Source organism: Ochotona curzoniae, unplaced genomic scaffold (genome assembly GCF_017591425.1).
Source record: "Ochotona curzoniae isolate NIBS_2020 unplaced genomic scaffold, NIBS_Ocur_1.0 contig_1014, whole genome shotgun sequence".
Lineage (NCBI taxonomy): Eukaryota > Metazoa > Chordata > Mammalia > Lagomorpha > Ochotonidae > Ochotona > Ochotona curzoniae.
In genome coordinates, this window is record NW_024464920.1 from 49,440,107 (window position 1) to 49,467,888 (window position 27,782).

Here is a 27,782-nt window from a genome sequence, read left to right on the forward strand (position 1 = left end):
CTGGTTCACTCCCCAAGTGGCCACAACAGAGGAGATGAGCTAATCCAGAGCCAGGAGTCACTGGGTCTCCTATGTGTGCAGGGTCCCAAGGCTTTGGACCATCCTCTACTGCTTTTTCAGGCCACAAGCAAGGAGCTGGAAGGGAAGCAGCGCAGGTGGGACATGAACTGGCACCCATATGGGACCCCAGTGTGTGGACAGTGAGGATTTAGCCACTGAGCCATCACATCGGGCCCAAGAAACATTATTAAAAACCAAGTGTTTTAGGACTGACACTGTTGTCCAGGAGGTTGAAGTTGCAGCCTGCAGTCAGCATCCCATATGGGTGCCAGTTCATGTCCCAGTTGTTCCAGTTTTGATACAACTCCCTGTAAAGGCACTGGGAAGAGCGAAAGATGGCCCAAATTCCTAGGCCCCTGCCACCAATGTGGGAGACCTACAATTATCTCCAGGCTTCAGCCTGGCCTGGCCCAGCTCCCATGGCTGCAGCATTCTGGAGAGTGAATCGGCAGATGGAAGATCTCATTCCTCCTCTAACTTTGCTTTCAAATAAATAAGTAAATGGACCTTGTGTCCTATGTGTTTCATTTTGACTTATAAAGGTCGTGATATCAGTGAAATGTATCAGAGAAGCTATGCTAAGCAGAAACTGGAGGAGCAAGGAAAGGTCTTGCTATAGCTTTGAACTAAAAGTCATCAGTGTCTGGACAGTTGAGTGCCAGGATACTTAGGATTGCCCAGGGAGAGCAAGCACTGAAAACAGAAGACCTGTCAGAGAGAGGCAGGAAGGAGGGGCTGCAGGTCAGTGAGTACGTGCCCTGGAGAAGTCCCCAGAGTTCACGCCAAGGCTGCAAGCTTGCTTGGGCATCTAGTATTCCCCAACTGCCCCTCTCCTGGATATTAGTGTAAGGGTGCAGGGTAAGCTGCGCTGCAGCACATTTATGTTCTGCCACCTGTGGTGCCAGCACTATCAAAGCGTCAGTTCGAGACCCAGCTACTACACTTCTGATCTGGCTCCCTGCTCAGATGCCTGCTAAATCACTGTAATACCACCCGTCAGAAACCTGGTGGAATTCCTGGCTCCTGCCTGCTGACACCATCTGCGGAGGGAATCAGTGAAGGCAGGCATGCTCATCTGCTTGGTCTCTGCCTTCCAAATCAATCTTAGAGATACAATCAACAGGTTGGCAGAAGCCAGCCCTGCTCTCAGTATCCTGTCCCCCAGCACCACACGGCACGTGTTTAATGGACAGCTGCCACATACCAAGTCCCAAACCAATGGTGCACACCACCAGACTTAAGAACTACCTATTTACTTGACAGGCAGTTACCAAGAGGGAGAGGTGCAGAGAGAGACATCTTCCCATCTTCCAGCTCCTGGTTCCCTCCAGAGGGCTGCAGCAACTGGGGTCAGGCCAGGCCAAGCCAGGAGCTTCATCCAGGTCTCCCACACAGCTGCAGCAACCCAAGCACTGAGCCATCTTCTGCTGCTTTCTCAGGCACATTAGCACAGAGCTACACCAAGTGCCCATCATGGGGACTTGGGCACAGCAAGAGTGCCCTCCCATTTTATTGCCATGAGGACACAAGGTAACTGGTCTGCAAAGGCACCAAGTAAGAGTGCCAAGGGCAGTGGCCCTGTACGTTTCTCAGGCGTCCAGCTTCTGCCAGGCAGTGAACATGCCCCAGGCTCTCTAAGCAGAGGGCTCCAGTCTGGAGGTGAAAGCATGCAGGACTGCTGGACCCTCCACTCACCAGAAATGCAGAACCATCTGGAGCCACACAGCAGCCTAAAAGGCTTTTTTAAATCTAACCGAGCAACTCAAACATCCATTTCAGACCAAAGTGAAAGTGGGACAGCAAAAACCAGTAGGACTTCAGAACCCAACAGTCAGCACCTCTGTGAGGAGTCCCACTTGGTGGGGAGGGGCGCTCAGCCACTCGGGAAGCCGACAGCCCATTATACGAGTGCCCACTCAGCTCCGCATTCCAGTTTTCTGCTTGTGTATGAGGTGGGAGGCAGCAGGGGACAGCTCAAGGACTCAAGTTTCTGCCACTCACGTGACAGACAGAATGAGCTCTAGTCTAGTCAGCCTGGCATTTGAGGTGTGCACCAGTATGGAAGGTCTATCTCTTGGATTTTAATGACAATTGTTACAAAAATTAATACCACTTTTTTTGTACTCAAGACTGACTTATCATCTCTCCATGGATCTTTTAAAAGATTTATTTGAAAGATGGAGCAAAGAGGACAGGCAGGAAGGGGCACAAGACAGACATAGAGAAATCTCCAATGGTTCAGGAGCAAGACACTCTATTCTGGTCCCCCACATCGACAGCAGAGGGCCATGTACTGGAGCCATCCTCAGGCATTCCCAAGCATACTAGCAGGAAGCCAGATCAGAAGTGGAACAGCCAGGACACAGACCAGCACTCGGAGTGGAGTATCAGCGTCATAAGCTACTCAACCTACTCCGCCACAATTCCAGCCTCCTTGATTTCTTAAGATAGGAGCTGCATGGGCTCTGCCGCCCTCAAAGGCCCTCAGCACCCACAGGCTTCCTCAGTCCCCACTCAGGACCCACAAGGGGTCACCAACGCTCTTGGAAGAGCACCACCTCTGGTGGCAAGAATCCTGCCAACTCAGCCAGAAACAGGGTTCTATGCGGGAATCTGTCGAGAAAAAGCTGCCAGTACCCAGGCAATCCCACCTCTCAGCATCTCTCCAGAGTTAGAAGCCCAGAGGTCAGACGAGACCATCGCTTAGATTTCTTCTAGCTCTAAAATCAGAGCATACAGCAAGTGGGGAAGATGACATGCTGGATGCCCACTGGCTGGGAAAAAGAGGATGGACTCTCCCGGCCACAGTGGACAAAAAGCCTGCCCAGATGGCTCCCTGCCCTGTCAGAGCCTCTGCTCCCCATTGTCCTGGTCTGCCTCACTCAGCCTTGTCACACACACCCTACATACAGATACCATGGTCCTTGCCAGCTTCATTGATTGCAATCTTAACACCCCTGCCCAGACCTCAGCAAAGAGACAAACACAACCCAAACTATTTCGTATACTGCCTAGCATTCACCAATATTACTACGCATTTCCTCTCTTTCTTTTTAATTATTATTATTTTCTATGACACGGTTTTGTAGGTACAGGGATTTCCCTCCCCCATCTCCTCTTCCTCCCCGCCCCCTGCCCTCTCCTCCCTTCATATTATCACAATAGTATAGTCCTTCAGCAACAGTCCCAAGTCCAACATCCTGTGAGGCAAGTGTACCATGGCACTGTAGGTGCGCAATGTATAAAGTCTAGTGTCCTGCTGTTAAGGTTTAGTTAAGGCAGTCAGTGGCCAATGCTGAGGTATAGCAAATAAAGCCACTGTCTGTGACACTGGTTCTTGTCCCGCTGCTCCACTTTCAATCCAGCTCTCTGCTAATCACCCGGAAAATGCAGTCAAAGATGGCCCAAATGTTTGGGTCCCTATATCCTGCAGGAACCCCAGATGAAGCTACTGGCTCCTGGTTTTGTCCAGCCCAGGACTGGCATTGCAGCCATCCGGTGAGAGAACCAGCAGCTGGAAGACCTCTCTCCCTCTTAAAAAAAAAAATAGGCAACACTGCTCTTTCTCAGCCTTTACAAGGTAATGCGAATGAATGACCTCCTGCGAGCTCTTCTGAGCCAGGTTTCTATTCATGAAGCCTAAGATCTATGTCACCATGCTGCAGTAGGTTAAGCGTACTGAAGAGACAGCATTCATACAGGTGCCAGTTCAAGTCCCACGTGCTCCATTTCTGATCCCGTTCCCTGTTAAAGTGCCTGGGAACGCAGCAAAATATGGCCCAAGTCCTTGGACTCCTGTACCCACATGGCAGGCCAGAAGAAGCTCCAGGATCCTGGCTTCAGACTAGCACAGCTCCACCTGGAGAGTGTTGTTACAGCCACCTGGAGAGTGACCCATTGGATGGAAGATGTTCCTCTACCATTTCTTCTAATTCTGCCTTTCCAATAAAAATAAGTAAATCTTTTTTTAAAAAAAATTTGCTTCTGAAAAAAAAAGATGTTCAATGAAAAATAAACTATCTCTGTTTTTCAAAGGCAAGTTCAAATTCAACTGCCCACCAGTGGGAAAGGTTTGAGAACAAGGACTGTCGTCCCAATCACTCTCTGATGCTCTGGGTCACCAGCACGAGGGCAGTCGGGGGCCAGAGCAGGCTCCTCCGCTGTGCCCACCACGGCAGGCCCCATGCTCACCAATGCCTGCAAAGCTTCCTGTGTGTGAAGGAAAGCACACAGTCAGGGATCGGATGCCCACACATGCAAGCTGTCTTCTGATCAGGCTGATGGGCAAGTGTGCCAACCAACTTCCACCCTTTCTTACAGAACTGCGGATGTGTGCACAACACAACCAACTTTCCCCTAGAAGCTCAGCTTTCCTCTTACCTCCTCACAATGAAGCTCTGACATACATCAACAAGTGCTTGCATTAGAAAGTGCATCATCCCGCCAGGCTGTGTGGTTCCATACAAGCTAACGCAGCTCTGAAGCAGAAAGCACTGATTGTGCCTGTCACCATGACAACCTTCTCACCCACTCCACAGGTACCACGAGTATTAAAAAATACGTGCAACAGACTAATCATCCAAGCCCACTAGTCTAAGCGCCATGTGGCCAAATTACGCTCTACTGTAAAACTTAATTTCGAAATCTTTCCAACATATACCTATGATGTACTATCTCAGGCCAATATATAGCATTTTATTGTTTTGCTTTGTGGCTTTTTTTTTTTTCCTTCTCCACAAAAAGATGAAGCACCATGAATACAAAGGCCCCAGGAGAAGTAGTGCTTAAGGAGCCCTGGGGGAAGGACAGCCGCCCAAGCAAACCTTCTGAGTCCAACAGCTCAAACCAGGCGCAGGCACCACGGAATGCCTGCACACTGTAAACCCAGGAAGGGAGACAGCTCTCCACCTGTCGTGTCACTCTGAGCCAATATAAAAGTATTTTAGTTCAAGACAGAACAGCAGAATTGGGGATGAAAGAAAAATTTTATGGATTAAATTTTACTGGCAAAACTGGCCCAGCAAAGCCAAAGTGGACGCTTACTAAACTCCCAGTGGTATGGGGTCTAGTGCTGTGATGTAGCGGGTGTCACTACAGGCATCCCACAACGGTGTCAATTCCAGTCTTGGCTGTTCTACATCTAATCCAACTGCAAGCTAACATGTCTGGGAAAGCAGAAGATGGCCAAGCAGGCCTCTGCAGCCACATGGGAGACCCAGCAGAAGCTCCCGGCCCCTGGCTTTAGGCGAGTCCAATTCGGATGGTTTTGGCCATGTGCGAAATGAACCAGCAGACAGATCTGTCTTTTTCTCATTCCACCTTCCAACTAAATACATCTTTAAAACTGCTACTCAGGTATGTGTCTACCACATGTTAGGTAGGACAGATGTTCACAGACAAGAAAATTTTTACCAAACTGTCTCCAAATTCGGAATGATGTGCATACCTCCTTGCCCATGCCAATCCCCTTTCAGCTGTACAAACTGAACAGACATGAAGTGAGACACACTGCACCACATTATACACCTGTTCCTCAGGCATCAAAGAACTAAAAACTAGACCAACTAGACCAAACTCTGAGGTGGACCTAGAAGCACTCACCAGTCGGATGTGCAGCCCGAGGCCCTCACACACCATAAAATCAGTGGAACTAATTGGGGTTCTTCAACATGGAGCAGAAGCAGCCTGCCACCATCACCTAATGAATCAGGGTTGCTAATAATTAGTGTGCCCTGAGGTGATGGCTAATTCCACAGGAGACATTACAGAATTTCATTTCATCCCTGCTCTGCAAACGCCAAAGCTGGAAGCCTCACACGTTAGCCAATGCCAACTGTCCCTTGAAACAACTTTTAACTAACATCTCCCCACGGTTTCCTGGACACAAAGATCTCCCAATTCCCAGATCCATCACATCACGTGTATCCGCAATTCCCAATTTAAGTCTGTTTCCACTTCTTCCACCAAAGATGGGGAGGGGGTGCTGGACAGCAGCAAACACAACGGGTCTTCAGCACGGCTCAGAACACCATGGCGTCCACCTGCCGCAGCCAGCACAGGACGGCACACGAGGAGAAACACTGCCCCTGCACCAAGCTGTGTGCCCATGGGGGCAGGCAGAGGAAGGACAGGTGCCTGCATCTGAGGAACAGCCCCATTCTGCTCCGCAGAGGGAGTCACTACCGCCCCAAGGGCGCAGGACGGGAAACTCACCCGGGATGCAAAGCTCAAGCAGCTCCCAGGTCGCGGGGAGGGGGGGGGGGCGACACTAAGTGCAATTTCCCCATTCACCAAAGTAGCTACCCCATGTAAGATGTTTTATAATAAAACTCTTCATTCTTCACTGAGGTTGTTAACATAAGGGCCCAATTATCCTTCAAAGATCAGCCTGTTAGATAATAGCTCTAAAATTCCATCCATTTTACAGCAGTTGCCACAGCCATCTAACCTGAGAGGGGAAAACAGCCAAGCGCAGAGGGGGAAACCCTAATTTTTTATCTGTCCCCTAAGGGCGAACTGAAAGGTGGACGTGAGGGCCAAGGGCGCTAGCACTAGCAACCACCAACAACAAACCCTGGAGGGCGGGCCCCCTCCCCGGCCTCTCAATCCCCTCAACTCCCTAAATTCCACTCCCACCCCAGCGTGTTCCACCTCATGCTGCAACCATAGCAGGCTAGCCCACCCTCCCTACACCCCAAATCAGGGACCAGAAGCTTACAGCCGCCTTATGTAGTCAGGCGCAGGTTCGCACAGACCCTGTTCACACCCAGCGCCCCGCACCGGCGGCGGGGGATGGAAGCAAGCTTCACGCAGGAAGTGTCCGGCGCTTGGCCGTCGCAGAGACCCTGTGCCCCACGGCGGCACCTGCCCTCCGCCCCCCAAAAGGAGAGAAACCGCTGCGTCCACATGGCTCCAGGTGTTCCCCGGCGGCCAGCGGGCACCAAGCCCTCCCGCAGCCCGGCTCGCTCCGACTCCCGGGCGCCCCAGTGCCGATCCCTCCGGCCCGATCCCTCCAGCCCGGCCCCTCCCCGCCCGCCCAAGCCCGCCCCTCCGGCCAGCCTCGCCTCCAGCCCACAGCGGACAGGCGATCGCCGCGGGACCTCGGGGCTGATGGCGCTGACCCCAGGGCGCACCCGCTCACTCCCTCTGCCTTCGCACCCGCAAACAGGTACCTTCACCCCGCACCCTCAGGCTAGGACCCCTGTCCAAGCCCGACCGGCCCTCCTCAGGTCGGACCCCTCAGTGCCCCGACGCCAGGTCAGGCTCCTGTCCCCCTCAGAAGCCCTAGGCCCGGCCCAGCCCCGGCTGCACTCCGGCTCGGCCCGCGCAGGGACAGTCCCCTCGGCACCCGAGCTCCGCCTAGGAGTCCCGGAGGCTCAGCACTCCCAGGTCGGACCAGGCACGGACCATTGCCCCCCAGACCCCGGGCGGCCTGACCCCTCCCCCTCGCCCCTCGGGCCCGGGTGGCGGTTACCTGCGGGAGCCCCTCGCCCCGTCCCTCGCCCTCCGCCCGGGGCAGGAGGGGAGGGAGCGGCGGCGGCGGGCGGCGCTGCGCGGGGTGGGGGTGGGGGTGCCTCCGCCGCCTCCAGCTCGGACGCCCCAGCCGGCGGCGGGGCGGGCCGGGGCCGCGGCCCCTCGAGCCTCGCTCCGGCCCGCGCGCTCGCACGTTCGCTCGGCGGCCCTGCGCGCCTCAGGGCGGGCTCCCCCGGCGGAGACCGTGGCCGCCTGGTAGGGGCCGAAGGCGGCTCGGCTCGGGGTTTTTTCTCTCCATTCTCCCAACACACAGGAAATAACAGAGCGTCAGGTGACGGCGCGCGGCCAATGGGGAGGCTCCGGGCCGCGGCGCGCGGGCGGGCGGGAGGGCGCGCGGCGGGGCGGGGCGCGCGGCGGGGGCGGGGCGGCCGGGGGCGGGCCGGCGCGCGCGTGCCCACCCGCGTGCGGCGGCGTCGAGCCGGGGGCCCTGGGGGACCCCTGGGGACCCCCGCCCCGCCCCGCTGCCGGCGGCCGGTTCCGACGGGGCCGCCGCCTCCGCAGCCGCGGCCCGCCGCTTGCCCTGTGCCATCTTGGCCCATGCCTCGGGGCCGTCTTGGGGGGGTGGCCGCGAGCCAACTTTCTGGGGAGTTGGTGGCCCGGAATCCCTCACTGGAATTTCTGGAGTTCCCTGAAGCCTCCGACGCCAGAATCTCGCGTCTGGCGGCCCCGGCAAGCAGGGCGAGCGAGGGCCTGGCCTCCTTCTGCAGCCTGCATAGTAGGGCCAGGCTGCGGGGGTGGCTTCTGCCCGCTAAGCAGCCCCTGGGCCCTGGGGCAGCCCGGCCCTTGCCGAGTCCGACCCTTGGCACTCAGTGCCCTTGGATGAATGACTGGGTGCTCTCTGACTAAACGCGGGACAGAGAGGGGCCCACCCAGCTGACGGTGGGTAAGCCAGAAGTTCTATACAGTCCACTTGCCCCACTCGCACAACCAGGGCCCGGAACTAACGTGGGGATTTACAGTGCAGAGTCCAGGGAAGGGCATGACACAACTCTTCCCCCTAAGAAAACCTCCAGCAGTGTATGGCTGTGCGTGTTGTGTGGCCTGCGGCCAGCAGTGCCAGTTGGATGGGTGTGTCTGGAGTCGTGCTGTCTGCCTCCACCTCACCCCGTGCCCTGACCAGACCCCACGTCGGTTAGATGCTGGCAGGTGGGAAGGAGGGGAGTGGGTTAAATGTCTCTCAGGCTGGCTAAGACCAGGATTCCAGGTGTTGCAGACATTACAGGTGTGCATGGCTTCCTCCTGTTTGAACACAAAAGTGCCTCAGGCAGCAGGTGGCAGTGGGCAGCCAGGAACCACGTGTGACCTGGGTCCGTGTACCTGAGGTCTCGGGGCTCCCAGGCCTGGGGCAGCCGTGGCACCTACCCCACGCAGGAGGGGCTGTGGCTGAGGAAGACAGTGACTTCCTTCTGCCGGTCCTCTGCTCCCACGTGGGATAGGGAGTTCTGAGCACTGCCCCAACCCCCACTCCTCCCACGTGCCAGGCAGGATGCCAAGCTCTTCCGGGGCAGAGCTCAACAGGCCACCAGGCCCTGCCCTCTGGCTGTTCCCATTGTTCTGAGTTTCATTTTCAACTTTTCAGGCACAGACTTCTCCAAAGGCCCGCCTGCTGTGCCAGGTTTCAGCCTGGATCAGGGCTGAGGGAGGGGGAGCAGCTCAGACTCCCATGTTTTGGACAAAAAGAGCAGCATACAGAGGCACATCCCGCAGACCCCGCATGTGTGAGAGAGCAGCCCCATCTGCCTCAGAAAATTCAGGAAGAGGAAAGCAGCTCCTCACCTCCTCTCTGCTGCCTCAGCTCCCTGGTGGCCGGGCTGTGACAGAGTCAGAACGCAGTGACCAGGAGCCCCAGCTCCTGGCTACCCTGTCCTGATTGACCCCACAGTCTCCCCCGCCACCTTCCAGACCCTGTTGGAACACTGTCCACAGTTGGACTGCACATGGCCACATCCCCAGTCCCAAGTCCCCTTAGCCCATGGCCAGCAGACCAGTTTGGGTAGCGCTTGTGCTGTGTGGTCTTGAACCAACTCCACGTCTCAAGCTTGGTTTGTCTCCCCAGCTATGAAGTCGTGGGATGGGGGGGGCTATACCCCACTCACTCAACGTTGTAGGAACCGGAAGAACTGCACAAAGAATTGGACACAGAACAGGCACATATACCGTCAGCTGCGGTGCTGTGATGTGGACGCATCAGCCATCCCGGCTCAGGTGCAGTTAACTGTCCGACCCACAGCAGCGGGAGCTCAGGAACTAGGCGTCCCCTCCTCTGGAACCATGTTAGGAACGTGTGTTGGTCTCACCTGGCCTCAAATGTGTGAGTCCCAGTTTCTTTGAACTCTTTAAAAGAAAGCTCTTTTGACTAATTGGGATTTTGTTTTGCCTTCCTAATCCAGTCCATTAAAAAAAAAGCCTCATGGAACAGAATCAGTGTGTATCAATTCCAGGAGCAAAATTAATCCCCTCCCTCCTCTTCTGGCTCAAAGATGGCTTTTGCCAACCCCTTGTCACTCCTTTTATTACAAACTCCCCTGCCCTCCTCTGGGCGCCTGGGCCGCCCCAGGATTACAAATGGATTCCTCTGCCTCTAAGGTCACCAATTCCGCCACCATCTGTCAGCACCAATTGATTGAGGGGACCGGCCCTGCTCGGCACATCAGTGACTCCTGTGACAAGAGCCGGTGTTGGTGCCTTCCTTAGCAGGCAGACATCCCTCCTCACACCCGCTAGCTCTCTGGAGCCCACCGACAGGCGCGCCAGCTCTCCCTCCCAGGAGGGGCCAACTGCTAACTGAAGCACACCCAGAGGGAGGCCTGGAATTCCCACTCCCACGCCTGGGGCTTTGCCTCCAGTCTTCCAAGAGGCCACTTAGGGAAGTCCCCAGCTAACAGCATCCTGCTGGGTCTGTCCAGAGCTCAGAGATGCTGAGAGGGCTTGCACCAGCAGAGGCTGCCCCAGGCATTGTGGACACACTTCATTGCACAGAGCACCTGCTGTGTGAGAGGAGGCTGCTGGCTGGCTGAAGGAAGCTGTGTGTGAGAAGGCTCCTGGCCTCACAGAGGAAGCTGTGTGTGCGGAGGCTCCTGGCCTGAGGAAGGAAGCCCCTGGGGCTCAGAAGGAGACTTCCTCAGGTGAGGTCAGGGCCTGCAGAGAGCCTGCGATCTCAAGTCTACCTCAGTGCCCAGGACAGGGGCCAGAGATGAGACTGTGGAGGTGGGTGAGGGTGGGAGCCTACTACAGGCCCTTGAATCTGTGCCGTGCCTGACATCAATCACAATGGCCTCTGCTCCCCAGTCTGCCCCTCCACTCTCCCCTTCAGGATCAAGGCTGTGGCTCGCTCACCTCAACTCCCACTGGTCCTTATGGGCTGGACGTTTAACATTGGCGCCAACCTGACGATTGGCACTACCATCACCCATTTTACAGATTGGACCCCTAAGTATATGCAGAGTGTTCTGGTAACTTATCTAAAGTCACACAGCCAGGAAGAAGCCAGGTTTGGATTTGAACACAGATCTTCTGAGAGCAGGCTCTTAACCATGTGGCTTCCTGGCAACACTGGATCGTGTCCCCAAAAGTTATGGGTTAAGGCCCTGGACACTGGGCAGCTGGATGGATTCGGACTTGCAGCCCCCAGGCCTGAGGGACCACTCAGCCAGCAGCAGCCACTGGATGCCTGTCCCTTGTCCTAGGGAGCTCAGCTGTGGTGCCCAAGGAGATGACAAGAATCCAGAACCTCTGTGGTATAATCACTCGAAAGATCACCCCTCTGCTCTCACACTCACTGCCCCTCCTGGCTCGGCTCCTGCTGGGCAGCCACTGGCAAGCCAGCACCGGCACAGGGCCCTCACCCAGCTGGGGCCAGTGTGTTCAACCACGTGGGCCATGCAGCAGACCATGCAATGGCTCTGAGTCTGAGTGTCTCTGTGTGTAAGCTAGGAGCTTGCGGCAGGGAAACGGAGTTAGGACCCTCACCTGGTGAGCCCCTTTACCCCTCACCACAGTTCTATGAGGCACTGGTTTTCATCCTCTCTACAGAGCAGGAAATGGTCCACAGAGAAAGGAAGGGATTTGTCCAAGGGCCACATAGCTAGCAAGAGGCAGCGCTGTGATCTGGACTCAGCCTCTCAAGCCTAGGGCCCTCACTGGACGTGCACGCGCGCGCGCACACACACGGAACACTATGGAGAATTGGAGTGAGCATGTCATGATGTGATAGTGCAGGGAAAAAAGCTCTAAGTGCCAGCACTACACCTTGAGGGATCCTCACAATCCCCTAACTGGGTGGGAATGACTCTTGCCTCCCCTAGTTTGGCAAGAATGAGTAAACTGAGGCCCGGTGACAGCTGAGAGTGGGGACAGAGCTGCAGTGTGAATCCAGGAAGAGGGGCCTCATCAGGAGATAACAATAAGGGAGTTCCTTCCCATTGGGATTATTCTGCTTGAAAGCGAAAGACTTTTAGCCACATCATTGTCTGGGCTCCACAGGCAGGCAGTGCCACATGCTGAGGCATGCCGGGAAAAGACTTTGTTCCATCCTGTTTTGTTGACACGCTCTTCATTTCTAAGCCCAAAACCCAACCTTTCTGCTAGGAATTCAAACCATGGAAAGAAGATGAGCCACGATAATGGCTGCTGCACTTCCCTGGGCTCCCACTGTTCCCATGACTAGGCCTTAACCTTTACCACCAGAGGATCCCCAAGTTCACAGCGGAGGAAACGGAAGTCCAGGGTTGCTAAGCAGGTGCCCAGCTGATAAAAGGTGGGACTTGGCAGGCCCGGCGCAATGCCGCAGTGGTTAAGGTCCTAGCCTTGCACGCCGGGGATCCCATATGGGCACTGATTCTAATCCCGGCAGCCCCGCTTCCCATCCAGCTCCCTGCTTGTAGTCTGGGAAAGCAGTTGAGGACAGCCCAAAGCTTTGGGACCCTGCACCCACGTGGGAGACCCAGAAGAGGCTCCTGGCTTCGGATCAGCATAGCATCGGCCGTTGCACTCACTTGGGGAGTGAATCATCGGATGGAAGATCTTCTTCTCTGTCTTTCCTCTCTGTATATCCGCCTTTCCAATAAAAATAAAATAAATCTTAAAAAAAAAAGTGGGACTTGGCAAAGGGTCCCTTTGCCCTAGGGTCCTCCCCAAGAGTCCACATCTGCCACTTCCCCCAGAGGCCTGAGAGCATCGTCCTTGCTGGACACTGGGACAGAAATACCTCTGCTCATGTGTGCAATGGGCTGCGCCCTGGGCCAGCGGGAAGGCCCCAGGCTGCAGGTGTGTGACTGCACAGCTAGATGCTCCACTCTCTACAAAGGAGGGCTCTCTGAGGCAGCCATGCCACACAAGGCTCGTGCCCAGCAGCTCCCTGCCAGCTCTCAAGGAGCACAGGTGTTAGGCTGGGGAAACAGGGCACAGCGGGAACCACAGGATTCTCCAAGCCCCAGCCAGTGCCCCAGGCCCCATACAACAGAGCCTCTCTGTCTGCACACACCCAGCTTGCAAGTCTTCAGGGAGTCCTAGGGAGCTTGAGGGACCCCCGTCTAATTCCTGTCCACATGAAAGGCAAAGCCGTTGTTTGGCTCGGCTCTGCTTTCCAACCTCCTCCCTGTCTGGCTCTGCCTCAGCTAAACGAAGCGAAGTGCCCTCCTCTCTGCCCATCTGCGCCCCACAGCACCAACACGCCTTCCATTACCTGCCTCAGCAGTCAGTCATTCATTCGTTCAACAGTGACTGAGCCCAAGGTTTCTATCACACAGCTACTGGTCCCATGGGGCTGCCATCACATGTCACCATCACTTGGTTAATACCACGATATGAGCCTGGCGCGGTAGTAGTGGCTGAGTCCTCATCTTGCATAGACCGGATCACACATACGAGCGCTGGTCCATATCCCAGCTGCTCCACTTCCCTTCTAACACCCTGTTTGGGGCCTGAGAAAGCAGTAGGGGATGGCCCAAAGCCTTGGGACCCTGCACCCATGTGGGAGACTCAGAAGAAGCTCCTGGCTTTGGATTGGCTCAGTTCCAGCCATTGTGGCCACTTGGGAAGTATAATAGTGAACAGAAGATCTTTCTCTCTGTAAATCTGAATTTACAATAAAAAATAAATAAACCTTTTTTTAAAGAAAGATTTATTTATTATTATTGCAAAGTCAGATATACAGAGAGGAGGATCTTATGTCCAATGATTCACTCCCCAAGTGACCACAACAGCCGGAGCTGAGCCAATCCAAAGCCAGGAGCCAGGAGCTCTTTCCAGGTCTCCCACATGGGTGCAGGGTCCCAAGGCTTTGGGCCGTCCTCAATTGCTTTCCCAGTCCACGAGCAGGGAGCTGGATGGGAAGTGGAGCTGCCAGGATTAGAACTGGCGCCCATATGAGATCCCCGCGAGTTCAAGGCGAGTTTAGCTGCTAGCCCATCTGCCAGGCCCAATAAATAAATAAATCTTTAAAAATATATACCATGATATGTGTTAGGATTAAGGAACAGAGGGTTATATGACAGAAACCCTTTATCTTGGAGAGATAAGAAAGCAAGAGATGTGAGAAACACTGCAGGCAGAGGGCGCAGCCTAAGGCCGTGAGGCTGGAGGGAGTACATGCATTTCCAGGAAGGGACAGGAGCTCAGTGTCACGTCAGTGAAGTAACAGAGCTGGAGGTGCATGGGGTGGTGCAGGTTGCAGAAGGCTTCAGGTCCTTCTGGGACAAGGGGGGGGGATACTGCAGAAGGGCCAGAGTGGAGGGCAGTGTCCACCCTCCCTCCAGCGACCCTGGGGCCACCTCCTCCAGAGAGGCCTGACCAGCAACAGATCTCCGTGGGTCTTCAACGCCCCTCGCAGACTGAGTGCCTCAGCGCCAGCAGCCAGACCAGTGGCCAGCACACTGAGCTGCTCCCCAAACACCCATGCGACGACGAGGCCCCAACACCAGCATCTCTCTGCAAATTCCCAAGTTCACGGAGCCCTTGAGAGAGTAAAACCGGCATTTCATGGCATTTCACGGCATTCCATGCCCAGAGTCAGCACCACGTGTAACACCATGCAGGCATCTGGCCTGTGGCCACAAACAACCCCAAAGCTTTCAATCGCTGCAAGGTACTTGGGATTTACAGCGTATGTTTCATGTGAGCAGCGTCACACAGCCCTCAAGGGTGGGCGGGGTTCACGTCCCCTTTTACAGATGAGGAAACTGAGGCCCCAGAAAAGAAGGGGACCCTATTGTGACCAAAGCCAAGACCAGAAAGTGAGTAGAGTGCAGGTTGTGTACAGCCCCTGTAAAGGTTAGGCAGGTTTTCCAGAAATGTCTTCCGAAACCTTCCCGAAGTGACATACTTTATCAGGCTGTCAGTCAGCCAGCAGTGGGAGCCAACACACCAATTCTCGGAGGCCACTCCTCCACGGCAGGCTGCCAGCTCAGCACCCCACCCTGAGGCTGGCCGCCTGGCTCAGGGCTCAGCAGGAGGCCCCTCTGGCAGCCCTGAGGAGAATGGGAAGGGGCTGGAGGGGTTACCAGCAGTCAGACGTCTCCACAGCACTCGCGTGTGCCGTGGGGCTGCCAGCACGTCACACTCCACTCCCAGCAGCCCCATTAATGGGTGTGCAGACTGAGGCTCGGAGGAGTAAATAATTAGCCTGAGACCACAGAGCCTGTGAGTGGCAGCGTCAGGCTTTGAAGCCATGCAGTGCCCTTGAGCAACACCGGGTCCTGCTGAGGGAGGTGGGCAGGGCCTTAAGGGCTGCAGCTTTGTGGGGCACTCACGTTCCCACCCTTGCACCTGGCAGCTGTAATTCCCTTTATCCACAGATCCCTGCGGGCAAGTCTTAATAGATCTACACAGTGACCACCTCAGTCCGCATTCCATGTTCCACCTGCCACCTCACTCCTGCTCCCAGAGCCAGGACCCCCTGTCTCGTAGAAAGTGGGGGTGTAAACAAGGAAGGAGAGGCAGATGGTCTGCACACCTGCACAAGCTCCCTGAGCTCCTGCAGCCTCAGCCTTTACCATCTGTACAATGGGGACATCAACATGGTTCACGTGCACCGAAACACCATTCCCTCTCCATCCCTCCAGCCCAGGCCCCCCTGAGGTGGCGTCACTCCCCACCTCACTCAGAGCAGTGGGCAACCCGCCGCCACCCAGCACAGGCACAGTGGAGCTGGGCGGGACTCTGTCTGGTCCACAGCTTGTCCTGTGGGAGAGCATGCAGCAAGTGTGCCATGGAGTCCCCTCCCTGCGTGCCGCACATCACACAGTGTTGGGCGGCCCTGTGCTCCAGGGAGGAGCAGCAGGAAGGCCAGGCAGAAGCTGCGCACCTGCAGGCCGACTGCAGGGTGAGAAAGGAGGAGGCCTCCCCAATGGGGGGCGAAATTAGTAAGCAGATGATGCGGCCCAAGTCACAGCCTGTGTGGAACCCAGCCAAGGAAATCAAAGCCAGGAGAGAAATCACGGCCCACAATGCATCAGGATCCCCAGAGGCAAGCCAACTCAAGTCCTACAGGTAGGGAAACTGAGGGCCACAGGCTGACCCCTGCAGGGCACTGGGGGCTCTGCCATACATCAGGGCTGTCCTGCCCCAGAATCTATCCATGTGAGTGGGTGTGCCCTGGCTGCCTTACATACCCCATACTCCAATACCCACTTCCTTCTGGTCTGGCCATACTCAGAGGCCCATGTAGCCTCAGGCAGAAATACCCAGTGGCAGGAGTTGTTCTGAGTTCTAGGCTGCCCAAGCCCCAACCTCGCCCCAATATGTAGCCTAGAGTGAGCAAAGACTGCACTCACTGAGGTCATGCAGCCAGGCAATTAGAACAGAGCTAGTAAAGTCTCAGCTAACGTTAGCAGACACGAATGTCAGCTCCATTTTAGAGCCAGGTAAACTGAGGCTCAGAGGGATGACTGTCCCACCGAAGCCAGGTGCAGGGCCTCTTCAAGCTACCATTGGCCCCTGGGAGCCAGGCCCTGGGCTACCTGCTCTCCGAGAAGCCTCTCAGCTAGTCCTCTCGGCAGTCCTGTGATGGGAGCACTGTACAGCCGGCGCTCAGCAGAGCCAGAATTCCAGCCATGCAGCCTGGCCCCACACCCTTGGCCACCCCTGGGTGCCACCACCCTGCCTGGGGATGGACTCTGCCCCTCTGTGTGTCTCTGGCAGAGCCACCCCTGATTTGGCTCCCTCTTGAGGTTCTCCCAGCAAATCTCCTCTGAGCCTCCTGACAGTCCTGTCAGAACTCACAGGCTACCACGAGAACTTCCTTCACCTAGCCCAAGGAGGCCTCCTGCACGTGAGGACACCGCCGCTCGCTAAGCACTGCACGTCCCCCTCCCCCCCAACAAGCCTGCAGGAAGGGAGGAGCTCCACTCCCTGGCCCCACCCTTTACAACGGCTGCTCTGAGCAACTGAGTCACTTACCCAAGGTGACACAAGCCACAGTACTTGGTGATGCACCAGCACTGAGAAGCCACACTCAGGAAACCTCTAGAGGATGCCCTGGAGGAAAGGAGCATGCTAGACTCCTCCCGCAGAAGGCTGCCAGCCCCAAGTGGGCAGGTACTGTGAACCTGGGCTAGCCCCAACGTGGGCTGACGAAAACCAGCAGGCCTTCTTGGTAGCTGCCCAGCCTGGCACTCCCAGCACCTCTGGGAAGGAAGCTCTTAGCCCAGGGTCTGGAACTGACCCAGACCTTGGTCTTGAGATCCCACCCACCATCCCTTTTCCAGTTGCTACACGGAACTCCTTGCAGGTGGCTGAACCCAAGGCCAAAGCCGTGCTGGTGTCCAGCTGCTCCTCACGGTCCCTGGGACCCATGCTATGGGCCGATGTCCCCTCTCACAGGCATCTCCACAGCTTGCCTCCACAAGCCAGGTTCCATGGGAAAGATCCACCTTGAGTAGGCTTGACCAAAGGGAGAGGGCCAGTTACACCCCCTGGGGCAGGACAACAGGCAGCTGTTCCTTCTGGGGTGGACCCAACAAGGGCCTGCTCCTTGGGGTTCCAGCACAAGTCTCTCATACGAACCTTGAGCAGCTGCTAGCGATGCACGGGGATGCCCAAGGAGGCCCACGGGGCTCTGCCTCCAAAGACCTGTGTGACCAGAGCTCTGAGAGGACGTGGGAGGCCGGGGACAGGAGGCCAGATCTGACCCGAAACCCACCCACACTCAGCTGGGTGATAGAAGTGATAGAAGAGGCTTCCTAGAGGAAGTAAACTAAATCTAGAAGATTCATCTAGGACCTGAGAGCAGTGGGACTGGAGTGAGGACCACAGCGGCACCCTGGCTGCCTGCTCTAGACGGGGGCACCTGCTTCTGTGACTCAGCTGAGAACCTGATTTCCACTGGGTCCCAGGCATCCTGTGCGTTCTCTGGAGGCCTCTGCGACACACCAGCCACGGCATCTGTAACACCTGTCTGAGTGAGCCTCACAGCAGCCCGGAATCTTGGCCTGTGGCCACTAGCTGGCTCCATGCAGGTTCAAGCTCCCTGCCCCTTTTCCTGCCCACTGGACTGGAGAAGTAAAGGCTAGTTTGCCAACACCTCAGGCTACAGAGCCCTTTGCCAAACTCCTCAGCAGGCCAGGCCACTGCTGAGCTCGGGATGTCCTCTGTACACTGCAGCCTCAGGACTCTGCATCTCTGGTCACCCTTGGGAAGCAACAGCAACAACCTTCAAAGACCTTGCCAGGGGAGCCATAGAACTGTGACCTGAGTGGCAATGGGTGGGAAGGGGCAATGGCCAGGTGAGAGAGGGGCCTGGCTTCCTGCAGGGCAAGCAGGGGATAGCATGCGAGCGGGGAGGGAGGCGCAGCTTCTCCCGCCATGCCAGCCTGTCTGTTTGCAGCTCTTCACTGCAAAATAAATGGAAGCAGCACGCGCCAGACAGAAAAAAGGGAGGAACAAATAAAACCTGCCCCCCGCCCCCGCCGCCACCCAAGGCTTCCCCTCTGTGGGTGTGGGCCTCAGCCCTGGCCTGGGTGACTTGCTGCTGATCCGCCCGGGAGCTGCGGGTGCCAGATTTGCATTTACCACAAACAGCGACAACACAATGTCATAATCCTTCTCCTGTCATTCTCCCTCTCCTCCTCCCACCTCCAACACACACGCGCTAACACAAAATGACGGCTCCCTCGACAGCCTGAGCGAGCAATGCCCGCGACCTGCCTCTTGACTGTTGGCGTTTCCCCATGGCCTTGCACACTCAGCCATCGGCCACTCGCTCATGGCAGACCACCCACTGCCCCCTCCTTAGTCCCACTTTGCTGCTGACAAATGGCCTGCTACAGGTGGGAAAATACACCTGGAAATAATGGGGAGAGGCCTCTGTTTGGGAAGGAGATGGCAGCCCCTGCCTCCACCACCTCTGTGCTTCACTGCTGGGGTCCCAGCCCCCTAAGGGTGCGAGACCACTGAGGACAGGGAGTCAGCCCCTGGGACTGTGACCAGGGACCTTGCCCTTTAGGTGCCTGTCCAGGGCCACCAAACTCCCAGAGCATCCCCTCACTGCGTCCCTCTCACAGCCACCCTCCAGGCGGCTGCTTGGAACAGCTCCCGCACTTCCCTCCCGCCCTGGCTCTTTATGGCAGTTTCAAAGCTGTAGCCGCCACTCAAAGCGGCTGCGGTCTTTGATGGGGACGAGGCAGTGCAGGCCGCCAGGGAGGCACCTGCCCAGCCCTGCCCTGAGCCCGCCCAGTATGGCCCAGCCCGCCTCCTTCTCCCCCACCCTACTCCATGCGGGGGAGCCAGGGGCAGTGCAGAGCACCCAGCAGGCACCCCTCACATGTCAGAGCAAACTTTGGCGACCAAGAGAAAGGACCGCACACGGTTACCTTTGCAGTAGCAGCCTTCCCTGGCTCTTGCTCCTGCAACCAACCAGTCTGCCAGGAAGCAACTGCCAAGCCTGCGAGGCTGGGGAAGGAGGAGCAAGGAGGAAAGAAGAGAAAAGAGAAGGAGGCAGTGCCTCCTGCCCGCACAAGCTTCTCGCCATGGCTCCTGCCCAAGCTGGCAAGTGAAGTCACAGGCCTGGGCAGTGACATCAGCTGAGCCTCTGACATCACGCCACCTGCAGGGTGGAGGTGGGGGAGCAGCAGGGAGGAGAGTGGGGAGCAGGAACCTTCAACCCTAACTACAGAGCATGCCAGCGTGGGGTGAGGGGATGGAGAGGGGTGCGGCTCATCTTTGAGGGAGCCCTCGACCCGCTGCAGAGCTGGCCGTTCTGTGTTTATCCCGGCCACAGAGGGAATGGCCCACGTGGGACGCACGCCCACCACAGAGGAGAACACAGCTCCCCAGCACTGCTGGCGGCCCCGGGAGCGCCTACTGTGGGCACAGCGAGTGGTGGTCACCCAGAGAGGCTCAGAGGAGGAAGGGCCTCCCTGTGGCCACACAGGGGAAGCTGTGCTGGAGTCTGAGGTGGGCAGCCGCAAGGCTTTGGGGAAGTTTCTGGAGGCAGGCCTTGGATCTGCTTCCTCAGCCCACCGTCCTCAGGGCGGCTTCAGTGGGGCGAGGGCAGAGCACAGGAGTCCCCAAGCCATGTCTCACATCTGCCAGGCAGCAGCCCAGGGGCACCTGGAGGCTCAGCAATGCCCCTCAGTGTCCAGTGACATCAGTAGTTCAAGGGGTAGAGTACCTACTGTGTACAAGCCCAGCGGCAATACCAAACATACCACTGGGAAAACCTAGGCAAGCGACAGGACCAAGCAGGGCCCCCTGGCTGTCCAGGGCCTGGACCCTGCATTGGACCACATCCCTGGGCCTCCTATCCCACAGCCGCCAGGCCTGTGCGGTTGCCACTACCCAATGCCCACTTCCTCCCAGAAAGCCCCACATGCCCCAGCAATGAGCCACACAGCTCATTTTTCAGCCAGGTCCCCTCCAGGCCATGCTCTGACAACTTCACCATAGCATCTGCCTTTCTTCCCTCATGCCATGGGGCATCTGAGCTACTGATCGTGGGCCACCCCAAACTCGGCATACTCCTGCCCTCAGGCACCGGGCTACCTGATCCTTCCCGTGTACAGGATGCCAGGGCAACTGCTGAGGACATGCAGCTGTGTGGAAGTTGTCCCATCCCTGCTGGCCTTCCCCACCTGGCTCCTCAGAACACCCAGCAACAGCCAGGGCTCTTTAAGGCCCAACAATGGGGCAGAACCCACAGCTGTCCTCAGAGAATGTTTCTCAGTGAACTGACTGCTCAGCAGAGGGCATGTGGTAACTGCACCCACCAGCTGGTAATGGATGCCCCACTCTGACCCCTATGCAGGCAGGATCTGCAGCCTCGGGACTGCTGTGCACACCATGCCCTCGCCTGCACCGCTCCTCGCCCCATGGTCATGCCTCCCCCTCACACCAGGGTCTTGACTCAGACATCCCTTCCTCTGAGAAGGCAGGCCCAAGTCCAAGCTTTGTGCCACTTGCCGTGCTTCCCCCTCGCTGCGCTCCGACTCCGTGTCCTAGAGGGGAGGGACAGGGCTGGGAGGCACTCAGCTCCAACTTTCAGCTCCCTGGCTCACTCACTCCAACAAGGCACTAACCCTGTAAGCCTGTCTGCAGCCTACAGCAGTAATTGCACCCCTCAGAAGGCCCGCAGCAGACCTGAGCAGAAAGGGGCCTGTTCCTCCTCCCAGGGGCTTCCAGGATGGCCAAGGACACTGGGCCGTCTTGCCCTCTTCCCTGTAGTAGTGCCCGTCCATGGTGCAAACAACAGAAACATGCCCTGAGGAACCTAGGCAAGATTGGCTGAAATACACGGAAGAAATTGTTTTTGAGAGGCACACACACAGCCCCCCTCACATGTACACCTACACAGCCACACACACACACATACACCTACATGGCACCATACATGTATGTGCGTGCACACACACAGCCCCATCCGCACACATGTACACCTGCATGGGCCCATCTGTGTACACACCCACACACGTACACAGACACACACGTACACAGACACACACACACACATCTATAGGCTCATTAATGCTCACACAGCCAGGGCTGAATTGGACCCAAAGCCAGGAGCTGGGAACTCAAAGTCTCCCAAGGCAGGGAGCAGCATTAGAAGCCAGAGGCGGCTACTGGTGCACAACGTGGGTGTCTTAGCCACCAGGCCAAACATTTAGCCCTAGATTAGAGAATTTTAAAATAACTTGGTAGGCTCCTTCATCAGACTGTCTGATTTTAAATCATGGCTCTACTACTTCCTTCCTGTGTGATCTTGGGCAAGTGACTTAATTTCTCTGAGCCACACATGCCCCACTTGGCGGGGGGGGGGGGTGCTAAACAGAGAAACCTTATAAGGTTACTGTGAGATAGTAAGAGATAAGAGTGTGAGAGCAGCAGAGACTAATTAGCTGCTGTCACTGCTGCTTTATCTGATTGGAGCCTGCAAGGTGCTGGTGAGGACAGAACGCAATCTGAGAGAAAAGGGGCTTAGAAGGGAGTGCGGGTGCAGCGGGGCACCAGGAGAGGCAAGCTAGGTGAGGACGGCTCGAGGGAATGGGAAGGGAGCAGAAGCATGAACAAGTAAGGGGCACCCAACTCCACAGGCAAAGCATGTTTCTGAGGCAGCAGCTCCCAGGCCCTCTCAGGAGAAGGCTCTGTCATCTGGGGCACGGAGGCTGGGCTGGAGGGCCAGGGAGCGGCAACCCTCTATTCCAGGCAGGGTATTTGGAGAGGAATCAAGGCCAACAACACAGAGACCACAACAACTGACAACACAGGAGGCTGGAGTCCGCCCCAGCGAGCCAAGTGGGCCCAGAGAATGGAGCTGCCCAGAGCCCCCAGCCTGAGAAAGAGCAGCCATCTAGCTGGCTCCTAACTGGCATCTGCTGCTGTGTACCACAGCACGGCTCCACCCCACCATGCATGCACCCATCCATCCATCATGCAGGCATGCACATACCCACCCACCCACCAGGCACCTGCACTCAGGCAGTGCGCAACGGAGCCCTGCTGTTCTGGACACTGAGGTGTCAGCGGTGAGCACACAGCCTGCCCCTGGGGCACTCCCGCCCTCCCACCGCTGCGCTGCTTTTCCCTGCTCTGCTCTGTTCCCAGCTGTTGCCAAGCTCCCTAAGGCCAGTTCTCCTAGAAAGCCCGGTCTCCAATGGAGCTGCTGCAGGCCACAGACTGAGCTACTGCTGGGAAACCACAAGCCAACCTCCTTTCAAAGGCCATTATGTTGCCTGCATGGCAAGGGGGGAGTGAACACAAGTGATCCAGGACCCATTTCTGGGCAGAACGCAAGCAACAAATCAGCCCTGGAGGGGTTCAGCTCACGAGTCCTGAGACACTGAGCGGTAAAGAACAACTGGGCTCAGGCAAGTGAGGCCACGCGGTGGAGAAGAGGCAGGCCTGATCTCTTCAGGAGGCCACGCATGGAATGCACCCAGGCCTTTCCCTGCTTGCAGAGCAGAATGTATGCTGCTCCCCTGCAGCAGGCTGCAGCGACCGCCCCATTCCACAGGTGAGGAAGCAAAGGCTCCGGACATGGAGCACTTGGCCGAGCCAACACAGGCCTGGCTGGTTCCAAAGGCTGCAGTCCCTCCTGCAGTGCCGTGACCTCTTCAGCGCAGCCTGGGTCAGGCCCCGTTCCGTATCCAGATCTTGGCAGCCTCTTCCTTAATGCAGAGACGTTGTAAGTGAACAAATGCCCTCTTGGCCCCAGCCTTCTGTGCTTCCATGCCACATGGGGGCAGAAGGCAGAGGACAAGGAGGGGGTCCAGGTAGATGATCCACTCCGCCAAGTGCATGGCATGAAGTCGTCTAGCAGGCCCAGCCAGGGCAATAGAGCACAAAGCAGAAATCAGCTATCCTGCCTTGGGTCTCCATTCCATGGAAGAAAATGCCCACTTCATGAACTGAGTCACTGAGCCAAGCCTATTAGAAAATCAGGATTCTCCACTTGCCACCTTAGCACCCCCAATGCACCCTGGCACCTCCGAATGCCAGATCCGCTGCTGTTCAGAGACAAAGCCAGGGGCACTGGTGGCTGCTAAAACCAGGTTATCGGGTAGCATTATTAGTAACAATAACCCCCCACACACACCTGTGGAATACCATGCTGCCCCTAGCAGTGCAAAATGTTCACAGCCTATTTCCTCCTCCAGAGAATGGGTAAAGCAACCCACCTTTCTCTGTGGGAGCGGGACAGAAAATATGCAGCCCATTTCACAGACGAGGAAATTAAGGTCCAGAAAGGTGGCGTGAAGTATGCAGGGAAACTGAATGCCAAAGACTAAAGGCAGAGAAAGGCCCGGGTGGGTACCGGGTGGGCTGAGATGCCAAACCCCCCCTCATACACATGTCTATTTGCTGGCAGTGAGCCCACTGCCACAAACAAGGGGTGATCTGCCCACGGGGAACCACCAGGAGCCTGCAGCATGCCCCGGGCACAGCTGCCACCTTGGCAGACCCCCAAAGAGCCCCCCAAAGAATCGCTGTGCTCCTGAGCTTTTTTCCCATTCCAAACATGCCAGAGCCCCGCGGACCCCGGAGGCTGCTACTTAGCGCCAGATTAATCACACCGAATTCTCCATCCAGATATTGCGTGCAGGCCGAACTCCCACCGCTAATCGCCGTAATATTCTCCTCGGCGTGTGCAGGCGGCCGGGGCGATGTTCCAGGAATATTAATTCTCCACAGCCGGCTCGCTCCCGCCGCACGCATGCGCCCCTGCACCGCTGAGCGGCTGCTGCTGCCGCTGTTACTATCAGGAAAGTGCACTGGTCAGAGGGCGAGACGAGAGCCGGCAGCAGGCAGAACCTGGCTCCAGCCCCCCTTGGGGGCCAGGCCATCATGCTGGGAAGTGACAGCCCCAAGGCTGATGGCGTTTTAAGACAGGGCGAAAGGTGGCTCATGCCTGCAGCGGGATCTGCCCCAGCCATCCCCTCTCTCCTCCGTGTTCTGACCGAGCCCCCTGCCCCAGGACCTGCAGGAGGCTCAGGGTCCCAGAGAAGCCGCACAGCACGGCCCTCTGATGTCCTCTCAACACAGCAGAGCTTTGAGGAGTGGGCAGGCGGCGACCAGCTAATCCCAGCCAAGAAAAAAAAGCAGCAGCACACACAGAAAGGAAGGAAACGCTTTCATCTGCTCCAAACACAAAAACGTGGGTGGCAGAGGGGCCTGGCGAAGGGAAGTGGGCCTCAGCTGTGGGTCTGCAGGAGTCAGGCCTCCTGAGGCTAAGCGCAGGCAGGGACCCCCTCCCTCCCCACAGCATGGCCAGGAAAAGCCAAAGCCCAGGGAAGGCTGTGGAAGCTTCTCTCAGCGGGTCCCCCAGAAGTACACACTTGTCCCAAGGCCACCGGCCCTGGCCGAAGCTACACGACTCGTCCTGCCCACATCAGCTACCGGCTCCGTGTTCTCACATCATGAGCACAGGGTCAAGCTCCTGGTGAGCCATGGACAAGGTAGGCAGCCTAAGCACACAGAGCCGGGGGCAGGCCTCCTGTCCACCTGACCCACTCAGGTAAACAGCGGGATGGTCTGACCTCTGAGCCACAGGATGCCAACTGCCTAGAGTTTCCTGGAGTGATGCACACAGCAAAAGTGGCTTTGTGGAATGAACAGATAAGCACAGGAAGGGGGTGGCTGAGAGAGACAGGGGCACGGCATGGCTGGGTGGGAAGTCCAGGGCTGGCAGTGGCCCTCGCTCGAGCTGCCTGGGTTGGCCCAGGCCAGGCAAGCATGGAGACGCTGAGGGAATGGCCTCCAGAGCCAGGTCTCCTGACTCTGGCCCAGTGCTGTTCTGGCAGGAACGAGCCCAGAAGCTGGGCCCGGTCTAAAGAAGGGAGCAGAAGGGAGCAGAAGGGAGCTGCGTGCCCAGGTGGGGTCTGCCCAACTGCTCCGCAGTAAGTGAAGAGTGCAGGCCACTGGCCCCACGGCTCCTGCCCCCAGTGCCAGAGCCTAGCCAGACCAAGGGACACAAGTTGTCTCCCAGCCCAGGGCTTACACATCCAACCTGGATAAGCACCAAGTGCCTCTTACACAACAACTCATATCATCTTACCAGCATGTGGAAACCAAGTCTCTCTCCCATTTCTCAGATGAGAAAAACTGAGGCTTAGAGACAAAGCATGCACAAAAGAGCACACCTATATCGGCCACTCTTAGCCTTTAGTTCTCAGTCCATGATCTCACAGGATAGCGGTGGGGCTGACATCATGTCACCAGGAGGCAGTTCACCCAACTTGAGACCTGGGTGGCCCATTTCCCACATACAAGACCCAGAACTCAGAACAGGGACACAGGGTCCTTTCTGTCCCTGTCCTGCCCCACAGTCCTCAAGTGCTGGCCTCATTTTACAGCTGAGGACTACACAGACTCATTTGGGGCCAGCAGATACTGGGATGCACTCCGGTGTGCCTGCATAACCAAGAGGGGCCGTGGGCTGGCCTGGAAAGATCCCAGAAGGTTCCCCAGAGGAGTGGGTGTCTGGGCAGGAATGTGGAGGCCAGGGAGGCCAGTATGAGCTGCTAAATCGCACGTGCAAACTCCAGGTCCCACAGCACAGGGGCTGAGTCCCGGGTGGATGCCCAACCTTTGTAGTCAGGGCCAGCCCCACTAGGCTTCCATCCTTGAAACGTTCAGGGCTGTGTGCCCCACGCCTGTCCCGCTCAGCAGCAAGCTTTGTGCACAAGTGGCACAGGCACACAGCTGCCCTGCTCCTCCCACCCTCCCCAGCCCAGGGCTCCAGATCTCACACATGCCTCCCCAACCCTGACTCAGTTCTGTTCACCAGCAGCGGGGTGAAGTGTGGGGCCTGAATTTCAGGAAATAGCCTCACACACAGGGCAGAGGGGTTAAGGAGTCATCCGGGCTATGGAGCAAAGCAGAAGCAAGACATAAAATGTGGATGAGCTAGGGACTTATCCCTCAGCAGGAGGCCCCTGGCCAGCTCAAGCCCTGGAGCAGGCAGGCAAGCACCTTCCTTGGTGCTTGGCTCCAAAACCTCCAGCAGTTTCAACACTGCCCCACTGTCAGCCACCAACTCCTTGATGTGGGGAGACCCAGATCGGGGTGCGGAGGGAGACGAAGCAAAGCACCTCCCTACTCCAGCCTTCGCCTGCGCATTTGGACACAGGCTGCCCACACTTCTCATCACCAGGTTAGGGCTAGGATTCAGTATTGTCACAAAGCCAGGGACAAACAGGAGCAGTCAGTGTTGGCTTTTTCCTTGGGACTGGACGTTTCAACGGACTCTGGAGAACTCGGGCCTCACCTCTGTCAAGAGGGAGGAACCACTGGGCCCTTTCAGAAGTGAGCACCTGAGAGTAGACAGCAGAGGCAGCTTGCCCAGGGTCACAGAGCTCCAAGTACCAGGGGTGCCTCACCTGACTGTGCAAAGGGGTGCTCAGAGAGGAGGCCTGAGAAAGCAGAGAGCCTGCAGCCATCTTGGGCTCTGGCTGGGGCTTGTTTGGACACGCAGAAGCTGGACGGAGCCCTGGAGAGGAGCCAGAAAGAACCTGGGAAATGGAACATCCCCAAAGGCCCGGCCTCCCAGTGGGGAGCTGCCCCTCCACGCTCCCATACCAGCAGTGCAGTGCATTAACCCGGCACCAATGTACAACGCACTGGTAGGCACCTGCCAATCTCAGCCCCTGCCCCAGTCCCCTCTCCTGGAGGACAGATAATTCTCTCGCTCTCCCAGTCTGACAAAATAACTAATGCTAACTCAATAAAGTCCCCCTTGAAGGTTTTTAATTACCAGACTGTGCCGAAGACTAGACTCCGGGCGCAGGAGGGAGGCCAGGCAGGCTGGCTGGGGGTGGGCGTGGCAGAGGCAGGACAGTCGGCTCGGGTGGGAAACAGCCCGCCCTCCAACAGCGTGAGAGGGCAGGGCCAGGCTGCTGCTGTCCAGGGTGCTGGGCCCAGCGGTCACAAGGCTTCGGATTCTCACTGCCAACAGCAACCACTGACAGGGCAGGAACTTGCCTGAGATCATTTCTAAACCTCATAGCCAATCACAAAATAGACACGGCCGTCCTCGCTATACAGACAGGGTCAATGGGATTCAGCATGGTCCAGTTAGCCCAGGAGCAGGCAATGCCTGGCTGCCTCCAGGGAGAAATACAGACCCATGATGTGACTGAACAGAAGCCCAAAGGCTTGGGGAGAACCCTCAGGGGAAATCCCTCTGTGCTTAGTGGTGCGTCATGCAGGACAGACACCAGGGCCTGATGGAGGCTGCCCACAGGGAGGAGGTGGGGGCA

At 57.0% G+C, this 27,782-nt stretch overlaps 1 protein-coding gene across 1 annotated transcript in view; it reads right to left on the minus strand.

The window, feature by feature from the left end:
- The window catches only part of TCF20 (transcription factor 20), an 82,246-nt gene extending 74,636 nt beyond the window's left edge, over positions 1 to 7,610 (minus strand). Inside the window, exon 1 of the mRNA XM_040987064.1 lies at positions 7,535 to 7,610. The gene's annotated coding sequence lies outside the window, so the exon portion shown is untranslated. The remainder of the gene's footprint in view (positions 1 to 7,534) is intronic.
- Positions 7,611 to 27,782: the final 20,172 nt, after the last annotated feature.